Raw genomic sequence first — 23,624 nt, 5'->3', positions numbered from 1 at the left:
CAACTGTTATTTGACGCTGCCGAGTTAGTTTGAGACAAAGACAGCCCGTAACCCTTTTGCATCAATTTGAGGATTACCCAAGGTTAATTTTACGGCACCTTATTCGCAGGCACTTGTTTCTATCCATTGGAAGAACCACTATCAACGTATATTTACGAGCACTTGTTTCTATCCATTGGAAGAACCACTATCAACGTATATTTACGAGCACTTGTTTCTATCCATTGGAAGAACCACTATCAACGTATATTTACGAGCACTTGTTTCTATCCATTGGAAGAACCACTATCAACGTATATTTACTGTTTCTATCCATTGGAAGAACCACTATCAACGTAAATATACGTTGATAGTGGTTCTTCCAATGGATAGAAACAAGTGCTCGTAAATATACGTTGATAGTGGTTCTTCCAATGGATAGAAACAAGTGCTCGTAAATATACGTTGATAGTGGTTCTTCCAATGGATAGAAACAAGTGCCTGTGACCTTATTTTATTTTGGGTTAAAGATAAACATTGTCATAATTGACAAGTTTCCTTCCCCTGCATTCTCTATCGCACATGTAAATAGCACGTTGGTCTCAAATAAGACATTGATACATTACAACACTTGCCGTCAGTATATGAAAATATTGATTAAGAAGGTATAGAAAAAATAACGCACGCACACTGTTATCCACCACAGGCCTAAATCGTTAGTCCACAAACAACGAGGGTGATCAAACCTAGCACTTTGAACACAGCCACCGGCATGGTGTGAATTTGAAAGCTTCCCAAATTTATAGTACTGTATTAACTATTATCCATTTCTACCCATAGAAAACTTTTGCCCTTCATTTGTCAGATTTAAAAATGAAATATGTTGATATTAATGGTATATTAGAATTATTGGGGAATTCAAACCATTCCTATTGTAAGTGAAAAAACAACTTATATCAGGGTGATTGATATGAGGAAAAAAAGGGGGGGGGGTTCAGGGCTGATCAGGAGTTCAGGGCCCCCTTTTTGGAAAATATATACAAGCCCCTCTTAGGCAGTTGGTGGGCGTGGTCTTCAGTTGTATTATCTTAAAAGCTTTCCACCTGTAATATTCTAAAGTGTAAATCAAGGGAAATTAATGTAAATTATCTTTGCATTGGGGTCTATTAAAGGGTATTTTTGGGGGAAAAAAGAAAGGAGGGTGAGTCCATGGGAGGTAATCCAAACCCCCTCAATTTGAGAATATGCTATTATCTTGTAAACGGTCCAGATCCCCACCCCTAAACCATATATATTCTTGAATGGGACGATAAAACAAATCAAATGAAATGAAGGGAGGTCCCTTGGGTTACCCCACCCTGTTCAATTTGAGAATGTGCTATTATCTTGTGAACGATCCAGATCCCCACCCCTAAACCATATATATTCTTGTAGGGGACAATAAAATTAATGAAATGAAATAAAAGGGAAGTCCCAGGGGATCACCCCACCCCTATACCATATATTCTTATGTGGGACAATAAAACTAATCAAATGTAATTAAAGGGAAGTCCCTGGGGGTTACCCCACCCTGTTCAATTTGAGAATGTGCTATTATCTTGTGAATGATCCAGATCCCCATCTCTAAACCATATATATTCTTGTAGGGGACAATAAAATTAATGAAATAAAATAAAAGGGAAGTCCCTAGGGGGTCACCCCACCCCCTCTAGTTTGAAAACTTGTAAACTATCAAGATCCCCACCCCTAAACCATATATATATTCTTGTATGGAACAAAAAACACATCAAATGAAATCTAGGGAGAGTCCATGGGGGTCACCCCCACCCCCCTATGTTTGAAAAACTTTTAAATGGTTGAGATCCCCAGTGGTTAGTTAAAAAAATTCCGGATCCCTGATCTCCACCCTTAAACCGTATTTATTCTTGTATGAGACAATAAAACAAATCAAATGAATATGGGATCATCCCCTTTGTCTTGGGTTGGGAACCCCCCTTTTTAAGATGTCTGGATCCGCCCAGCATACCATCTAGCTAGCTATAAAGGCTTTATAAATATGAAATAAATCAAACAAGAAAATTAACAGTGTAGGCAACTGTTTTGAATTTAAAAAAAGGCTTTAATAACAATGTTAAATTTTTTGTGCATTTATTTTTTGCTTATTTTCAATAATGGACAAAATTGCATGATTGAAAATTGTATGATAAGAAAAATCTGCATACATGTTATAGAGTGGAAACTGGGAATTTGACAAAAAGAAAACAACCCAACCAAAGAGCAGACAACGGCCAAAGGTCACCTACATGTATGGGTCTTCAATGCAATGAGAAAATTTCGGCACTGGTCTTCAGCTCATTAATATGTATCCTAAACGCGACTGAGATACCGCTCTCAGTTGCATTAATAAAAACCTCACAATAAGTTCTGAATATCAGAATTAACAGTATTGCAAGATTCTCTCAAAATGTACACATAGAGCTGAGAAACTGTAAAACTAATCATGCTTATTTACATGTAACATTAAAGTCCTTAGAATCAATCTTAATATGCATACTCTTGTACAAAGGAATATAAGTATGCAAAAGACATAAATGGTCTTCAAAAATAAGAGTATCAATGCTATTAATTTATGACAAGATCTTAATCAAGTATTAATTTCGGTTTGTTTAAATATTTTGGAGGTTATTATGACCTCCTTTTTTGTGATGATGTTTTTGTTTTTAAGTTGGGATAATTGTTTGTACCAACAAAAAGAAAAACACAAAGTAATCTAGAATTATGTTTTTATCATTTTTAACCGGATTTTTGTGACAAAAATGTCGGTTATTGATTTGGGGATGTACGGCGGGCGGCCGGGCGGGCGGGCGGGCGGTCGGGCAGTCGGGCGGGCGGCAATCAAATGTTGTCCGTGCATTAACTCATGAACCGTTCAACCAAAGCTTTTAAAATTTTAATATGTTGTTACTGACAACTAAATGAAGGTCAAGTTCAATAATGGCGATTTTGACTTTTACCGTTCAGGAGTTATGGTTCTTGAAAGATTGAAAAATGGAGTTGTCCGTGCATTTACGCATGAACTGTTCTACCAAAGCTTCCCAAATTTTAATATGTTGTTACTAATGAAAGAATGGAGGTCAAGTTCAATAATGACGAATTTGACTTTTACCGTTCAGGAGTTATGGTTCTTGAAAGATTGAAAAATGGAGTTTCCCGTCGTGTCCGTGCATTTTCTCATGAACTGTTCTACCAAAGCTTTTGAAATTTTAATATGTTGTTACTGATGACAAAATGGAGGTCAAGTTCAATAATGACGATTTTGACTTTTACCGTTGTTCAGGAGTTCTGGTTCTTGAAAGATCGTAAAATGGCGTTTCCATTCAGGTTGTTGCATTTACTCATGAACCATTCAATCTAAGCTTTTCAAATTTTAATATGTTGATACTGATGACAAAATGGAGGTCAAATTTGATATTGACGATTTTCACTTTCACCATTCATCAGTAATGGTTCTTGTGATATTGCCAGGACACAAATAAATGTTAATAAATCCGGTTTGCTGTCGTTGTGACAGCCTCTTGTTTTATGTTTAGGTTGTCAGCAAGATGAAAAGGACAAATATTGCAGTTCAAAATTCAAAATGTGGATAAGCTGAGGTTCTTGAAAGGTCCTACCTTTGCAGATTTTCATATTTTGCATGAATGAATTTAAAGTTTATATGATGGATGGCAGAGAAAGAAAAAAAAACTTTTCAATTATCCTGCTCCTGAAGGATAAATGTAAAACATCTTGTTTTCGGTAAGTTTTATGCTCCTATTTTAATAGTGTTAGTGCATTCATCTGTTCAGTCTTTTCTCTAAATTGTATCCTCTTTAAGTTTTTGGTGAGTGTTCACAATGGATTTCAGTAAGTAACTTGTGGATTTACATGTTTATACTCAAAATTTAGTACTAATATTAATGGGATTTTAGCATGACATCCTGGAAAATGCTTGTTAATCATGTTTATGTTCCAGAACATATGAGTATTTGGACTGTACGTACAGTCTGCCCAATTTTAAGAAGTTGGTCAAGTTTATTAGAAACAAATGTACAGTACAGATCAACATAACTGAAATCTTTAATAGATTAATACAAAAAGTTTGCAGTTGAAATAAAAACACATGTTTGGTTGAGCTGGTACTAGACACTTTTTTTTACATAAATAAGGCCGTTAGTTTTCTCGTTTGAATTGTTTTACATTGTCTTATTGGGGCCTATTTTAGCTGACTATGCGGTATGGGCTTTGCTCATTGTTGAAGGCCGTACGGTGACCTATAGTTGTTAATGTCTGTGTCATTTTGGTCTTTTGTGGATAGTTGTCTCATTGGCAATCATACCACATCTTCTTTTTTATACTACAAGTATACTAAAATGGTCTGACTGTATGCATATGGTGGGACTGTAAGTGTATACTTTTATGTTCCGGACCGTAAACGTACGGTCCAAAAACTGATATGATCTGGAACATTTGTACATGACTTAAAATTAATATCAAACACATTGTTTTTTTTTTTAACTTGGTAATAAGTTATTCGATAGAACTATAATGTTTTGAGATTATCCAAATCAAAAATATCCCATTTTTACATTTGACAAAGAAGAAGATTATTGATGTATGTATAAATGTATATTAAAATGAGAAGGCAAGCCAACAACACAAAAAATAAGGATAAAACAATATAATGTTTTGTATCAATGTTATAATTTCCAATATATCCAAAGGTATTTTTTCATTGAAATAAAACAAAATCTGAAATCTGTCAGAACTTTAAAAGCGTAAAGAAATATTGTTTCTGTTGTCTGCATTTTGTATAATATATTTCAAATTCTTGTGAATAATGGAATGTTATTATAGTTGCCTAAAGTTTTAACATTGATCTTTATATATATATTATATATATAACTTGGGAAAATACCCAAATGTTATAAAGAAGAATAAATTAATTGATTGTTATAAAATATAAGAATAGGAAGATGTGGTATATTGCTAATTTGACAACTCTCCATCAGAGACCAAAGGATGTAGTAGGTTAGCAACTGATGACACTGGACAACCTTTAACATTCAGTTAAATCCATACCGCATAGCTATTTTTACTGAAAATGATATTATTGCTACATGTATGCAAACAATTTTGTATAATACATAACTTCTCTTTTTCAGAAGGATTGAAATTCATCACCTAGAATAAATGGAGAAAACATAGATACATGACAAGAATAAATTCAAAGACAAAAGTTGGATCAGTTATTATTTTCATCACTCAGTCAATGATTTGAAGTTCTTTTAAATACCAAAAGATATTGAAACCACAATAATGTCAAAGTTCTATGCTGAATGACCAAAAAGTGGACTATATAGATACCATCAAACAATGCTGGATGATAAGAAACTATTAATGTTTTGTGGGGAGGGATATTGTGAACAAAATAGATTTACTTAAATAGCTCTTAGTACATTTTAGTATGTTAACCCTAAAAATAGAGCTTCTCATTGATTTCAAATGGTAAATAATTGTGTTTCAAGAAAGTAAACATAATTATATTGATACTTACATTATCTGCTTTGTTGTTTAAAAGTTTAGTTTTGAACAGTTACAGAACAATATGTTGAATTAATATGTTGAATTAACATTTCCAAAGAAAAAAAGATATTCAATTAAAAAGATTCATCTTATAACAATTTACTACCAAATAGAATACATTGTAACATACTTTTACTGTATATTTATATCTATATATTTAAAACTTGAATCCCATAGGATTTTAATTTGTCCCATGGGATATTAAAAATCCCATGGGATAATTACAGTCCCATGGGATTTTTTTTGTCCCATGGGACAACAAATATCCCATGGGACTACAATTATGCGAGCCCGTGAACAGCATAGGAATCAGCGAAACGCTAGACGCTGGTGGGTTAGGCCATGGATCGAACTGCGACTGATGTTTAGGCAGTAAAGTACACTGATGAAAAGTTGAACCGGAAATCTGCCGGTGATTTCGATGGATTCATGAGAATCGAGCCTGGCATGTTTCAAGAGCTTTTGCTGAGAGTCGCCCTTGCATCACTTACTCAATAAATCGGGCCTTCTTTATATCCTAGTAGTTCGGAGTCAAACCCGCGAGTGACCCACGACTGTTGTGCGACAGTCGTACGACAGTCGTACGACAGTGGCACGACAGTGACACAATAGTAACTCGCGCATCCCATGACAACAGCCCAAAACTATTTAATAGATCTTCCACGACAAAAAATCGTACGATCTGATGTGACCGGGGCTTTAGGAAGAAATTGAGAAATTAGAGAGATCCAGAGTTAGTTGAGTTGTGCTAGGCGTTTAAATAATATACATAAAACTACCAATAGTAATACTCCGAAACTAGAAAGACAGATTTAAGAACAGCATGCAAAGGAAAGCAACGGATATGTTATCTGAGCGACCTTTTCGAATAATCCATTCAGAGCTCTTCAAAATTGAAAAGAAAATTTTGAAGAAAAAAAATCTGGAGTGGGAAGCAAAGTCAATTCATTTAGTTGACACATACAAGTAAAAATAAATATATACATACAATTTGCGCAATCAGATGATGTTGTTATTGCCGCAAATGATGCCTAATACTTTGATATTGAAGTGGCGCTGCAGAGGTACCATTTGCGCAAATTAGTTGTGGTTCAAATGAGTTCATTTTTGGCGCAAAAAGATATCGCCTGTTAATCTTCAATGTGCACGATTTGTTTTACTTAACAATATTCATTAAGGTTACAAGAGCTCAATTATTCGTATCCTGTATCATCCAATCAAAAGCCGTAAAGGATTAAAAATTATATTCTGAGTACCATCTCGGGGGGAAAGGTAAACAAATAATCGCTCTTGTAACCTACACGCTGTTTTCAAAAATGCATTTAATTTATCTGTTATTTATAACGTTTGCAAATCTAGACAACCTTCCAGATAGACACACCTCCAAGTAGAGTGAACAAATTAATATTCCAAGTCTATGAAATCCTTTTTATATCAGACATTTTTTTTAAAGAAGCCCTAAAACGGATACATCAGCATGTGCAATATTGAAAACGTTCCACTGTCGATAAATCAAAAGTAAATATTTCTTTTCGAACAGCGTCAATACGGAAAAAAACCGTATTGGTGCATGGCCCTTATATGCTTAAAATAATGATAGATAGATAGAAACTCAAATAAGCAAAAATGACAAAAAAGATAAAATAAGTTATTTCATATCGGTTGTGAATTAGCTTCTCTTATTGGATAAAAGGGTCCACATGACATTCTGTATTCGTCAGTAATAAATTCCACCAGTCATTAACAGTACAAAACGGACCAGAAAACCGGTTGTTAACGAACAATTGTACATGTTAATGACCGTTGGGGCGTGGTTTCTCTGTTAACGACTGATGAGGTGTGGGTTCTTTGTTAAGAGAGATGTCCCTTTTAATAAAAAAACATTTTCCTGTTTTCAATTTTCCATTCAAGTTGTAAAATTGTTTACAATGTGTTTTCATGAATCATAAAATTATAGAAAACTTTACTTAGTATTTTATCTCTAGTATAATAGTTATTGAAAAGCTGGTCATTATCGTGATATATGGATTGAGACAGCGATAATGACTAAGCCGAACAAACCATGCCCCACCGGTCATTTTCATGTAAAAGTCTGTTAACGACCGGTGTTCCGGTCCGTTTTTTTAATGACCGATGGAAATTTTTACTGAAGAATAAAGAATGTAATTTGACCCCTTTTTATCCAATAAAATAATTACGCTTATTCTCAACCGATATAAAACAATATTTAAGAAATAATTCATGGGGGCTTGAATATATCGTGATTTTACCACGGGTTGGCCCTTTATGACAAATATTTTACCCCTGAGCGATAGCGAGGGGTAAAATATCGGCATAAAGGGACAACCCGTGGTAAAATCTAGATATATTCAAGCCCCCATGAATTATTTCGATTCTGATAGGACACATACGGCAATTCTTTTGGATCGAAGCGCTCTAGGTGTAGGCAAATATTTGCCGTTCCCATAAATAAACGCACTAATAAACTAGCGTAAAAGAACGGAGCAAACTGCATTAGTGACATGCTTAAACTATTTAAAATAATGTATTTAGACAGCTTTGGATGAATTTGAATGATAATTTATTTATATGTCTTATATGATGTACAATAAAGGGCTTTTGCCACATTTTAGCATCATTTGTGTATGTTTCCTTGTGATGATTTTCGGATTCACAAGCGTGTATTTTCCCGTAAAATGCTTACATTCTAACGTCATTGTTCTATGACGTCGGGTATCTCATTCATAAAAAAGCATATGACGTGGGAGTACAATCGGAACAGCACTGGCAATATATTCATATTTTACCACGGGTGTGTACTCAAAGCGTTTGAAGGACGTCATGTTAGAATATTTCATATACTGAAAAATTGCACTTGAATGAATGGCAATAACCTTAGTTATATGTACTACTACGACTAGTCTTTACTCTTTGCTATACTAAAAAATCGTATAATAACTGAAGTCTGCTTTAAAAACTTTTAAGTTATGATAATTTGTAAAACCATGGTCCCTCCATGAAATAAAAATATAATCATTGAAGAACTGGTCATTATCGTGGTACATGAACTGCCCATAGGACAGTGGTATTGACTGTGACAGCGATAATGACCTCGCCTTTGGCTCAGTCATTATCACTGTCTAAGTCAATACCACTGTCCTGTGGGCAGTCCATATATCACGATAATGACCAGTTTTTCGATAACTTTTATGTTATTAAAAGTTGCCAATATAGTGGGAGAGACTCTTAATAGCAATACAAGATCAACAAACCAGACCACTGTAAATTTATTTAGTTCCCAACATTCAAATGGTACATAGCGATGGACTGTTTAACATTAAAAGTGTATTTGATAAAAAAAAAATTTTATTAATAAAAACAAAGCAAAAAGCTAACGTAATTTAAAAGTTTGATATTATTTCAAAAAGATTACATAATTTATGGCAAAAAAAATCATTTTTGATAGATGTTATTCCCCTTAGTACATAATAATGCATTTGAACACACAGCCTATTTGATAAGAACAGATAATTTTCAATTTAATTTAAATGTACAATTTTGAAATCAGGATTAATGGGAGTTATATAATTGTTACACTAGGTACTCGCACCAAGGATGCAGATTACAAAAAGTGCTTTAATTTTGTCATCTGACCTTCAATTATGTTTGTTAAGTAAAAAGACAAAAAAACAAACAAAAACAAATAAATCCACACACAGTTGTTGTCCATCACATATGAATGAGCATTTTGTTATCTGAAAATTAGCTCAATGATTTTTCGGGAAAGCTTAGCTCTCGTTAAAAAGTCATCAATTTGAAGAAGAAAAATTTGTGGAGTGTTAGTTTTGCTGTCAAGGCTTTTCTTTACTACTTATTTTCTATATAGTTTACTGTCCTTTAAAATATGAATCTCACGGTGTGATATATTGCAAAAATAAACAGTTTTTCAGTGTACAGAGCTTTTATGTTTATTGTGAACTTTATGAAGAGATGTCCATGTGCAAAGTGCTGAATCGGCAATGATTCATGGTTGTTTCATTTTAATCATGTGCACAAGAAAGAGAAGGTTACCTTGGGTAATAGCTGTGAAAGCTGATTACTCATCTATATATGACATTTTATAACATATCAAGAAATAGCCTTTAAACAACAAGAAATTGACAACAGTGATCAATGACAGTTCGAACAAGGAGATACATATATATCACTACTTTACACATTTCGATGTAGGACAAGGGTTCATCTGAGTTTCAAAAAATATTTATTCTTGATTTACAAACATGCTGTTAAACTTCAAATCCTTTGCATGTGTGTATTTATCTCGCCAGCGACGAAAGTGGTAAATAAGAAATATGTGTTGCTTTTCCGATGGCGACAGAGACGTCAACAATTGTTAAGTTTTCTGCAGAAGTCGGTTTGAAACAAACTATTTGCAATAGACTAATCATACTATCTATTGCTGTCAGAACATATCAGTTTGAGAACTGTTTTGAGGCCCTGTCACCTAGGTCATGGTCCAGTCTCTTTAAATAAGTTAGCAAGAAGTTTTCTGCTTAAGTAATTTTGATAAGAATTACTCGTGATGAAATAATGATATTTTCTGTATTATATCAGTTTGACGACTATTTCGCAGTCTTAAGGGCAGGGTTCAATGGCTTTGAAATAGTTAACAATATTGATGTCTATCAGATCATTTCTTTTTTGTGAGATGTTTGTTGACTGGTGAGGAATATATAGGAATTTACATATTATATACACGAAGCACTCGTTCGTTCTTCAAACACTAATTAAGATTGTATATAGTTTTATAAGAAACTTGTTATTTCAATTGCACTAACGAATTATGTTTTGTTCAAAAATTATGGATACATTTTATAAATAGTGTACGCATGCAGTAATGTAGCGATATAATATTGTGAAAGTAATTTAATTCGTGGCTGTCAATTTTCGTGCTTTGAGCAAAATTTACATGTTCGTGGGTTTTTAAATTTGTGGATTTTAGTTTTCTAAAAAAAATAAAGTAAATCGTAATGACCACACTTATTACTCGAGATAAAGTGATCGACAGATTTAAGACCATCAAAGGTGTTAATTAGGCCATAAACATGTTACCCAAAGAAAACAGTAAAATTAACAAATCGGCGTTTTGCATTTGCGCCGATGTTTTACAGGTAAATTACAGTTGAGTGTTATTTTTCATTTATCATAATTTACTTTTCCGTTAGCCAGTTGTAAACATGATATGAATTGTCAATCATAACATGTATATGACTGTTGTCCTCTGCTCACCACGGGAAATTGGAAGTAGGATAAGTCAATTTAAAATCAAGAAGTAAATACCTAAGATAACAGCACTCTGTTTATACTAAAATGACGAGTTAAACATTTTATTTACTACATTACATCCAAGATCCTTTAGCACATACTTACAACTTCTCGTCCAATCAAATTGCTTGAATTTGCCTTCTAATTTTCATAGTACATACTTTTTCCGTGTACTAAGTAACTACGCATGAATGACCACAAGGGTAAGATTTCATTGTATTGTAATCAAGATATTAGAACAAAAATTGCTACTGGCTATTTTGAAATAAATGATGTGTTCCAAATTTAACTAAATAGTTTGTAATTAGTTTTCAAACAGATTTTTAATATCCTACTAATCAATCTTTTGATGTAAATTTTGTTTTGACAATTAAAAAAGTTTCTTTCATTTAAATAAAGAGTAATAATAATGGTGCTTTATACCTTGATTAAAGTACAACTCAATCTAAAATTTGTAATCCTTTATCTTCCATGCAATTACTTTGTACACAAAAAGAGTCAACCATGAATCTTTTGAAGGGAAATTACTAATAAAGCAATTTGATATATTTAGTCATAAATTGGTAGATAATTGGTTGCCTAATGTCCAGTGACAAATATTTCATGCATATAAACTATCTACTAGACTACCTATGGGTACATACCAGGGGCATTTCCAGCCATTTTTAAAAGGTGTTTCAACCAAAGATGTGGGAGGGGTATCCAACTGTTTGTACTCATTCAAAAGCTAGTTTTAGGTTTTATGTGAAATTAAAAAAATGTTTTCAAGAATGTAAAGCTGTCACTGCAGTTTAAGAATTGTCTGCTCTTGGTCAATTCATTTTGTCATCTTACCATGTAAATAAGTACATGTACAGTAAAACAACTCTTCGTTCATATCAATAAACATACTTACACCAGCAGCTACCTTCTTTACATTCTAAAGTCAAGAACCTTTTGAAATCCCATTTTTACAATGATATTAAAGTGAGTAGATTTACAAAACTACGTAAATGAGCTACATCCAGTCAGCCAAAACATATCAATAGACTAATTACAGGATTACTCAAGTTGTAAATATGTTGCTAAATTGGATATTGTATAGAAAGGTATATACTATGAAAATAAGAGCTTGGGGCACAGCCCCTCGCTCTAATTGTCATAGTATATACCTTTCTATACAATAACCGAGACTAATTCAATATAATTTTGAATTGATTGTGACATAAACTCAGTAACGAAATTAGTTGATTCGTGTAATTACAGATTTCCTCGACCATAATTATAGACCTTGGAATACAATACTGTTAGTATGAATACACCCTATATTTTTCTGGCAATACTAGTTATGAGACGATAATAAATTCTCATTTTTCATTAATCATTCACTCGTAATAAACATTTAAATGCAATATTTTCTAACTGAAACCCTTATGTTATGAATTGTTTCCAGATATATGCGTTCACGTAAATTCGTTACGTTATTCATGGATCCTTGAAAATTTTGAAAAATGAAAGTTTCCCTGAAAACTTTTTTTTTATTTCGTTCGTCATCATCTACTTAAAAAGAACTTCTCCTCTGAAACTTTTGGAGTAATGGCCATTTACAGATGCTTTTCTTGTTGCGTTTTGTTACGAATCAGCTCTTGCATTGGTAATTTTTAGGGCAACTTTGCAGTTTTGGGTTCTTATCTTTAATACTTTTTTAGATGTAGATAAAATATCAACAGTAATAATGGTCAGCAAATAGTCCGGCGGGTACAAGCATATTTCAGACGAATTGTGCACATCCTGCTACAAGCATGAAATTTGGTATAGACCTTCTTCAACTATTACTCTTTTATTTTAGGTAGGGAGGCCTTTAAAAAAAATGTCTCACTCCCGGTAAAATCCAAAATGGCGGACATCATACTTAAATCCGCCAAATATCGAAGGCTATTATGTGAAAAGGTGTTATTATCATGCTACTAGCATAATATTTGGTACAAACCTTTGTTATGTACTACTTTTTGATATAATATGAGGCAGGCATTACCTGTAAATGGGGACGAAGTCTGTATTCATTTTTTTTTAATTCAAACATGTTGATAAAAGAAATCGAAATAACGTAACGTTTCCGATATTGGTTCTGTTGTAAGGGACTGAGTTGTGACGTAATCTAAGTCATGACGTCATATTCAATGTAAACAAAGAAACGCTGTTATCAGGTTACGTTTTTTTCATGTCAAACAATTATTAAAAATGATTGGGTGTTGAATTCCGTCCTATATTTGTTGATATGTTGATATATATACGATTTATTCAAAGTCTCACGCAAACAAGACAGGAACAGGAAGTAGATCTGAAAAAAAGTTAACGATTTTGAGTTCATTAGTAGAATGAAAAATTCGGGAAATATTCCCGATTTTTTTTTATTTTTATTTTTTTTTTAATATTGATTTTTCTACCGTTATTGGGGACTTTGTCCCCATAATATGAGGCAGGCATTACCAGTGAATGGGGACGAAGTCTGTATGATTTATTTTTTTAAATCAAACATGTTAAAAAGAGAAACGGAAATACCGTAACCTTTCCGATTTTGGTTCTGTTGTTAGGAATTTTATTTGTGACGTTATTTAAATTGTGACGTTATATTCAATGTAAACAAAGAAACGCAGTCATCAGGTAACGTTTTTTTTTTCTATAACAAACAATTTTTAAAAAGGAATTAGTTTTGCTTTCTTTTCTTGGACTGATAAATGTACTTTTTATTCAAAGTTTCATGCAAAGAAGTAGATATCTGCGCAAATCTGGGAATTCAAAAACGCGACAACAAAAAATTTGAACGATTTTGAGTTCATAAGTACAATTGAAAACTTGGGGAATTATCCCGATTTTTTTTTTTTTTATTGAATTTTCTACCGTAATAGGGGACTTCGTCCCCATAATATGAGGCAGGCATTACCTGTGAAAGGGAACGAAGTCTGTATGATTTTTTTTTCAAGTTTAAACATATCTTAATTTTAAAACGGAAATACCGTAACGTTTCCGATTTTGGTTCTGTTGTTTGGGATTTAAGTTGTGACGTTATTTAAGTTATGACGTCATATGCAATGTAAACAAAAAAAGGCTATCATTAGGTAACGTTTTTTTTTCATATCAAGGAATTATTAGAAATGAAATTAATATACATTGTACATTTCTGCGCAGATGCTGGAATTCAAAACACGACGTAAAAAAGTTTGAACGATTTTGATTTTATAAGTACAATGAAAATTTCGTTTTTTTTTTTTTATTAAATTTTCTACTGTTATTGGGGACTTCGTCCCCATATTATATAGATTAGAGTTTCAAAAACGCTACATCCGGTAAAATCTACAATGACGGACATTATACTTAAATAGGCCTATTTTTAAGGGAGGGTAATTGAAATGTGTTTTAACTAGAGATAAAGGATACTACAGATACAGTTAAGTCGGCTTCATATCTTGACTTACATCTAGAAATTGACAATGAGGGTCGGTTGAAAACAAAACTTTACGACAAAAGAGATGATTTCAGCTTTCCAATTGTGAACTTTCCATTTCTAAGTAGCAACATTCCAGCAGCACCTGCATACGGGGTATATATCTCTCAATTGATACGATATTCCCGTGCTTGCATTTCCTATCATGATTTTCTTGATAGAGGTTTGCTGCTCACAAGGAAGCTATTAAACCAAGAGTTCCAAATGGGGAAGTTGAAATCATCCCTTCGTAAATTTTACGGACGCCATCACGAGTTGGTTGACCGTTATGGAATAACCGTTTCACAAATGATATCGGATATGTTCCTTACGTCGTAACTACAATCCCCTCCCCTTTCATGAATATGACATACCGAATTAGACTATTTACCCGATTTGTAATCACTTAAGCAACACGACGGGTGCCACATGTGGAGCAGGATCTGCTTACCCTTCCGGAGCGCCTGAGATCACCCCTGGTTTTTGGTGGGGTTCGTGTTGTTTATTCTTTAGTTTTCTGTGTTGTGTCGTGTGTGCTGTTGTTTTTCTGTTTGTCTTTTTTATTTTTAGCCGTGGCGTTGTCAGTTTGTTTTAGATTTGTGATTTTGACTGTCCCTTTGGTATCTTTCGTCCCTCTTTTAACGTATTGCTACTATCTTTACATTGTGCAGGAACCTTTTTTGGTGCTTATGAAGGATACAATGTATAAGAAATATGTCTTTAAAATCCTTACTTCCAGTAAAATCCAAAATGGCGGACATGGAAATATCAATTTATTATTCAAATATTCAATTTTTTTCAAAATGTAAAGAAAATGATTTTTTTTTTGCTGGTCATTAAACTTTTGGCTTCAAGTTATTCCCAAAGCCACTGATTTTATCATGTTGAAAATTTTTAAATACAAAGATGACCCTTCCGGTCAAAATTTGGCGTAAATTTCAAAGATGAGTCCTCAATCCATTTCTTTGATGTAGAGTTTTGGATAGATTGATTAAAACAAAATAAAATCACTTTAGTACTAAAACATTTTTAAAACTACTACTATTTGGCCCAGAATATATGTTTATTCACAGATACCACCACATGCCAAAAGGCAGTGCACGGGAGACCAGATTTTTTCCACATTAACAATGACCGCGGCATCCTTTCTTACATCCACAATGTACAAGCTTCTGACAAAATGATGAGGCCACAGAAAGAGTTTTTTTAAAGGGAATCCAAATTGTCCCTTCGCTATCCATTAGCGCCTGGACTGGGTAGCACCAGAGCCAATCCCGAGCTCGTCCCCTAAACACCTGCATTAGTATATTGCACGTTTTACATGCTTGAAAAGACTAGACCAAGTTGAGGGAATAGCCTCAATTCTAATTAGCCTTCCCTTTTGTGCAAATACTTTTTTTCTTTCATCGTTAACCAATGTTAACATAAGTTTGTGCGATCTTACAGTAAAACCCAGGTGATTTAGGCTGATCAATCATCATTCTTTATGTTAAAGTCACATCTTCAAATGCCATCAAAGTCTCCCACGCAGTCTTTTTTTCCTTTTCAAGCATCATCAGTAACGACTATTAATCATGACTCGTTTAAGTTCGTGTTTCACTGCATCAGACACATGCACCATGATTTAAGTGTCTGTCTCTTAATCTGAACATGGTCCTACACTTGAAATACATCACGTGGTGGATAAGATATAATATCATGAGCATTTGTCGCTACAACTACAATACTCATCAAAGACTTCATCCACTCTTGTTACATTTTCAAGATATTTTATTAAGGTAAGGACATATTACCCAATCAGCATACTCGTTAGAAAACACCTTGAAACTGTAACAACAGTGGATGTAGTCTCGGATGCGAACAAAGACAATACTGGTATTTTAAAAGCTCAAGAGCTACATTTAGTGTAAAGGGAATACACAGACGAATCCAGGGTAAAACAAATCCTAAAAATTGGCAAAGTTTTCTGAGAGATGACGACAATAAGAAAGAATTTTTAAGTTTTCATTCACAGCAGCTTGCTCAATAAAATTGTGAGGAAAAAGTAGTTGTAGCAACAAATGCTCAGGATGTTCAGTGTTATCCACCACTCGATGATTTCTCAAGTTTAGCACCATGTTTACACGAAGAGACTGAAACTAGAATTAAGATCGATGTGTCTGATGCAGTGAAACACAGACTTAACTATGCCATGACTCGATACTGATGTCATTGTTGTTTCGCTATTCCGTGAAACAGGGGCAGACAGACTTTGGTTTGCATTTGGGAGTGGAAAAAGCTTAAGATATATATCTATCCATGACCTTTCCAATGCACTAGGCATTAAGAGATAACACGTTTTTCTGGAAAAGGAACTGCGTTGGTGACATTAATGGCGTTTGAAGATGTGACTTTAGCATTTAAAATGTTGATTGATTAGCTAACATCACCATTATCTTTGAAATTTACGCCATATTGTTGTTTTTTTATTACCGGAAGTGTTAACTTTGTATTTAAACATTTACAACAGCATAGAATTAGTGGTTTTGAGAATAACTTAAAGCCGAAAATTGAATGAACAGAAAAAACCCCAACATTTTCTTTACATTTTAAACATTACAATATGAAACTGATAATTATATGTCAGCCATTTTGGATATTACCGGAGGTAAGGGTTTTAAAGACATATTTCTTTTACATTTTATCAATGTGAGAAGCACCAAAAAAAGGTTCCTGCACAATGTAATGATAGTAGCAATACGTTAAAACACATTTATTACCCTCCCAAAAAAATCACCTTCTTTTTGTACAATATCCGCCATGTTGGATTTTATCGGAAGTAGGGTTATCAAAGACATCTAAGCTATTAATTGTATCCAAAAGTAGTAAAACACAAAGGATTGTACCAAATATTATGATAGAAGCATGATTCTAACACCTTTTTACACATTAGCCTTCGATATTGGGCTGATATAAGTATGATGTATGAGTGAGACATTTTTTTCAAATGGCTTCCTATTTGAAATAAAAGAGTAATAGTTGAGTAAGGTCTATGCTAAATTTCATGCTTGTAGCAGGATGTGCACAATTTTTCACAAAACCGCCGTACTAAAAGTAAGATCTACATATAAGTCACAATGACGAAAATTGTCAATCGACCCTTTTAGGAGATTTTTTACCTTTGTATTTAATTTTTAATATTTTTTTGTATTTTTTGCAGTGATTGTCTACATAAATCTGCTTCTCTGAAATGCATTTGAATCGCAGTTGGCCACAATCATCATTAGATTATCTACTTCGGTAATTAGCTTATATCTCTAAAATTATTGCTCTTTATAATACATTTTAACTTTTTAACTTTTTTGTTAATTTTAGTGATTCGTTCAAGAAATCTGCTCCTCGGTAACAACGTTTGAAAAAAGTAATCACATTTGGCCACAATCTTCAGTGGGGTATCTAATCTTTAAAACAAGTCTACAAATAGGTCAACATGATCGAAACCGTTAATCAACTCCTTGTTAGAGTAAAGTCCTTTGGTAATGTTTTTTTCATATTTTTGCGTTTTTTGTCTTAAAAAAATGAAATGATAATAGCGAGATAGAACCTTTGCTGGGAAAAATAATCAGCAAAAACCACAACACTACAATGAGGACAATAATGAGAAAAAGGCAGACAACTCCTTATTACTATTTTATCTTTAATTGTTGCGTTTTGCAATATATAATGGAAAACTTTAAATGACCAATAACACATATTTTTTGTAATGAATTCTATTCTTGTCTACAATGTCGAAGAGTGTCCTATGTTGAATATGCTCAAGTACCGAGGTTAACGACACATTCCCTTTCGACCCTCTAGTTATATTTAAATATTCTTCTGAAGGAGGATTGAGAATATAACAAATTCAGCAAATTTTTTAACTTTCTTTTTCATTACAAATTTTGTTTATTACACTTTTAGTTGTTACTTTGTTTATGATATGGTACAGACATCAACGAAACAAATTAATTTGTTATGGCCTCAGATGACTTTGAAATGTTTCTATCATTGAAAATGCTCATTGGTGACCTTTATTCTTTATTATTTGTTTTCAAATAACCTGGACTGAAACTAAACTATTGTAAGATTTAAACGATTTCTGTAACATGTATATATTTTATTTTAATTTCGAAATTACCTTTTCCCCCTATTAGTTCAACCAAAAAAATATCCCTAAACAAAAATGCATGCTTCTTTCGCAAGCAGATTGTGAGCTTAAATGAACGGTGATCCCATATTTTTATTTTGTTTTAATGGCTTTTTAGTAGCTATATACGGTTCAATTTTTAACGGAGCTGAACACATATTGCACTGAACACCCAAATCGAACATCTGAGAAAATAAGCAGTGGGCATCTTAAAAGTCTATTTAGAGACTGAACGAGTTGTAATGTGCCTTATGCACATCTTTCAACATGGAATAGGTTCATTTATTAAAATTTTAAACGGAGAGCCGTGGTGTAGTGGTAAGGGCATCGGGTCACATATACAAAGGTTCCTGGTTCGATACACGTTCCGGGGTGAACATTTCAGGAATTTATCTTTCAGCCTCCCGTGAAACCATTGGCGAGTAAAGTCCAAACAAAGTGTAATATGAATATGTTAAAGCTAAATGTAATTAAACGTTCACAGTATTGATATCAACAGATGAATTTGTTTACTTAAAAAGTAAAATGTACGGTCGATATGTGACATCTACAAAAAGTGATCTTTAGAAAATTAAACAGGTAAAATATGTTTCAAGCATCCTTTTTCTTCAAACATGAATAGTAAATAGTTATCAGGGGTACCAGGATTATAATTTAATACGCCGGACGCGCTTTTCGTCTTCACAAGACTCATCAGTGACGCTCAGATCATAATAGTTATAAAGCCAAACACGTACAAAGTTGAAGAGCACTGATGACCCAATGCATGGACTTATGTCAAATTGTTCATGTTGTTCTTAGTATTTGAAGAAATAAAACAATACATCTGTTATTCCATTATTCAAGATGTGCATTTAAGCATTGTTGTGATTTAAGTACTCCTTATTACAGAACCATGAATCGTTTGGAGGGTTTCTTCAAAACCATTTTTCATTGGATTCAATATGGACTCAAAATAAGGTTGGTGAAACCATATAGTAAATAAGCATACATCTACAAAATAAAACGGAACATTAGTTGTGTTCATAAATAAATGTAGGTCTATTTAAACTGACATAATATGTGCAATTTTGACACCCTCACGTTATATTTATGAAAACATATTGGATGTATTCTTGTTGATTTTGATTTAAAAATAAACATGATAAATATTCAGTTCCACTAAGTTTCTGTTAAGGCATGTTATTTTTAAAAGCTTTTGTAACTTGAAAAGTAATAGATTTTGCTCATTTTTTTTTATTTTAAAAATAGACCGAAATAATGCTATCAGAACTCATTTGAACTCGGTAACCTCGGTAAACAAATAGTGAACTATTTTCCTTATAACTTATAACGAGTCTATTATGTGTCTGTCAATAAATAAAAATAATACCCCTTTTTCCTTTCATATTTCAGCATTTCGTGAGTGTTTGAAAATTAAGTGGCAAATATTTAAATAGAATCCCAATGTGTTATGAAAGATATAAAGATCATAAAATTGGACAACTTTCGAAATACAATATAAATTGTTGTCCCTAATGGTATCTTGTCCTCTTCAATTACATTGTCAATCGTTAAAAACGTTTTTTTAGATATTGTGCTTAACATTATATATTTAAAGACGGAATATATAAAGATAAGAAACTGATAGATAACCAGAAGCACGACTTCAGTTAAGTTGATTTTGAAATATAATTCAGCAGACGCTACTGGACTGTGAATTCAAATTAAAACATATTTTATTCAAGGTAACATAAAACACTTTACAAAACTAATATTTAACTTAAATTTACAAATGAGGAAGGGAAAACCCAAAATAATATAGATTTTCTAACTTGATAGCCAATGTTCTTTAAAAGCATGTTTACTTTAAAGGTAAATAAATATAACTTTAAATATCCTCAATAATGAAATATGAATAAGCAAACCAGTTAATAAAACACTATTCTTTCTTTAAAAAGTTTTTAAAATTTTAAGTTGGTCCGTTGAACAATCATGACAATGTAGTATTGATAAATTCGAGTGTATGTTTCCTCCGATTTGTATTAAATCCCATGTTAAACAAAAGGTGATTTGTGTATTGATAGATTATTTAACAAATGCATTCAATGCTCTTTGACGTGGTCGAAAATATCTTGCCAAGTGTACAAGATCAAAAACTAACTGAAAATTTGTTCTTCTATTTCTAGGGAAAGATATGTGAAAACCACGATTACGTTTCAGCCAAAATTCCTATTTTTGGAATGACAAGCAACGGTATTCTTTCCCCTCACAACCCTATGTTTCTTTCAAGGCTATACCAGTATTTTGATTATTCTCATTTACGTATTAATAAGAAGTTAATTGATGTATGTGGTGGGATTTTGCGGTTTTATAAGACAGTAAACCAAAATCTTAAAACAGGAAAATTTAATCATGCCCCAAAATGGCAAACACATTCACACAGAGATCAATTAAAGATTAATAAAATGTACATGACAAACAACTCTCCTGGGAAAACTTTAATCAGGACAGATATTTAGATTGTGAAAAGAAGGACTTATATGCTTTTCCTAACACAGAAATATAAAACTGGATTAATCGATATATGAAAATATCACTTCTAAAACTGATAAAACGGTTTGGTGAATAGAGTTAGCTACACTACACGTTTGGAATCTTATACAAACTTTACTGATAATTATTTGTTTTTATTTATTTTTTTATTGTGGTTGGTGAATTATTATTTTGCCTTTTGTAAACTAAAATCACACTTTATTATTCGAAGGAAAAGAGCTTGAAATATTGTATAGACATATGTTTATTAATGAACACCATTTGTTGACCAATAAATGTCTTAACGTGTTAAGTATCGTGTAAATTCTATTGTTTTGACAAATTCAACACTAGTTGTTATATACTTCTTGAAGGTTTTGATTTCATTTACTGATAAATGTGAGCTTTATGGATGACGTTTCAATATATCTTGACGGGATATTCGGTTGTGTAAGAAAAAAGTAAAATCACAAAAATACGGAACATCCCTAAATCCAAATCTCAAACACATCAAAGGAATGCATGACAACTGTCATATTTCTGACTTGGTACATCCATTATCATTCGTTAGTGTGTTTGTAGCTAGCTAAAGCTTTCACTTGTATGGTAGTAGTATGAAATTCAATTATTTTGACAACGATGTGTGAACAAAAGAAAAAGACATACATCATGGGTTGACATGTTAAAAAAAGGATTAAAGCAGTCAACACAGGGTAATAATCTGAATCACAATAACAAATAAAATAGGTAACCAAGTATCACAAAAAGCAGAAAGACAAAGCACATTAGCAATAATGAAAGACAAGAATGCAAAAATTTACCATTATGATAGCGCAATAACACAATGGCCGGATGTGTAAGTAAGGAGTCACGTCATATGTAACAAGGAACACAAAAAGGCGTATGGACAAAGCACACAAGCAAACATGAAAACAAAAAATCAAACAATTTATCACAGAACTATGACGGGATGTACAGAAAAAAGTAAAATCACAAAAATACTGAACTCCTAGTAAATTCAAAACAAAAAGTATCTAATCAAATGGCAAAATCAAAAGCTCAAACACATCAAACAACTGAATAACTACGGAGCCCGACTAAAGACATGGAAAACAAATATGTTTCAGCTGTGCGCACAACATAATATATTGTGCACACAACTTATTTAAGCTGTGCAAACATTATATTTATAATGTGCGCACAGCTGAAACATATTGTGCGAAATAAATGAAAATATGTTTTGCGCTCGGATTCATTGACTATTCCCATGGAACGGAGCTTTAATGTCTCCTTTTCAAAGTGACAAAATGGAGATAAGTGTTTATTATAACGATTTGAAACATACTTGGCATTAGAGCGATGTCACTGTCGAACTTATGTAGACTTTGATAAAATGGTTTTACATATTTTCTTGTAACAATGTTATTGTTATTGAGATATTGAGATCAGACGTGGCACGGTACTTGTCTATCCCTAATTCATGTATTTGGTTTTCATGTTATATTTGGTATTCTCGTGGTGTTTTGTCTGATGCTTGGTCCGTTTCTGTGTGTGTTACGTTTCGGTGTTATGTCGTTGTTCTCCTCTTATATTTAATGCGTTTCCCTCGGTTTTAGTTTGTTACCCCGATTTTGTTTTTTGTCCCTGGATTTATGAGTTTTGAACAGCGGTATACTACTGTTGCCTTTATTTAACATTTCTATTTTTTCTTATGCATAATTCACGACTAATGATTTTGTTATGCCCCGACGACGATATAAGATAGTCATTATATTTAAAAGTCCGTCTCTTTATAGGAAAAATATTTTGGTCACAGTAGTTTATGATGAGGTTATAGTGTCAACAACTTAGATAAATTAAGATATCATTGTAAAAGTGTAAAGTTAGTCATATCAACTTAAAACTAAGTAAACGCACACGTTCATCATTAAAGATTACTATGTTTAATCATGATTAAGTACGGTTTTAAAATTTACTGTTCGTTGAAATTGAAATGTGACGGTGTGATCAGACTAAAAAGTTCACCATGAAGTTGTGATCAAATAAAGGCAAAACTAAGTACGTATATAATTTTAATACGAATGTCAATTAGACAGCTCTCCATCAAAGCCATCATGTATTAAAAGTTAAGAATTATAGGTTAAAGTACGAAAGTGCGGACATTATTGCGGAGCGTTGGCTCACACCAAACTGAAAGGCCCCAAAAGGACTATAACAAAACGATATCGCATCAGCTCCACATCAAATGGATATGATTCAAAGCAGACTAAACATGTGCAATGTGTTTGTGTCAATGTATTGCTATTTGTATCCATCTGATGAGTTGAACATTTTTTAACTGATTTTTATAGTTCGTTCTTATGTTGTACTGTAACACCACTGTCCCAAGTTAGGGGAATGGTTTTGATCCCTCTAACACGTTTAACCCTGCCACATTTCGTATGTATGTGCCTGTCCCAAGCCAGGAGCCTGTAATTCAGTGGTTGTCGATTGTTGATGTGTTACATATTTGTTTTTTGTTAATTTTTTGTACTTCATTTAGGCTGTTAGTTTTCT

General features: G+C 32.9%; 1 long non-coding RNA gene across 1 annotated transcript; it reads left to right on the top strand.

The window, feature by feature from the left end:
- The first annotated feature begins 542 nt into the window (after positions 1-542).
- On the top strand, positions 543-5,417 carry LOC143043328 (uncharacterized). The gene is made up of 3 exons (XR_012968313.1): positions 543-644; positions 3,570-3,774; positions 5,181-5,417. It is a non-coding gene; the product is annotated as an uncharacterized LOC143043328 (long non-coding RNA).
- Positions 5,418-23,624: the final 18,207 nt, after the last annotated feature.

This window comes from Mytilus galloprovincialis, chromosome 8 (genome assembly GCF_965363235.1).
Source record: "Mytilus galloprovincialis chromosome 8, xbMytGall1.hap1.1, whole genome shotgun sequence".
In the NCBI taxonomy this organism is placed as follows: domain Eukaryota; kingdom Metazoa; phylum Mollusca; class Bivalvia; order Mytilida; family Mytilidae; genus Mytilus; species Mytilus galloprovincialis.
The sequence above is the reverse complement of the archived record's forward strand: the minus strand, read 5'-3'. Positions and strand labels throughout refer to the sequence as shown.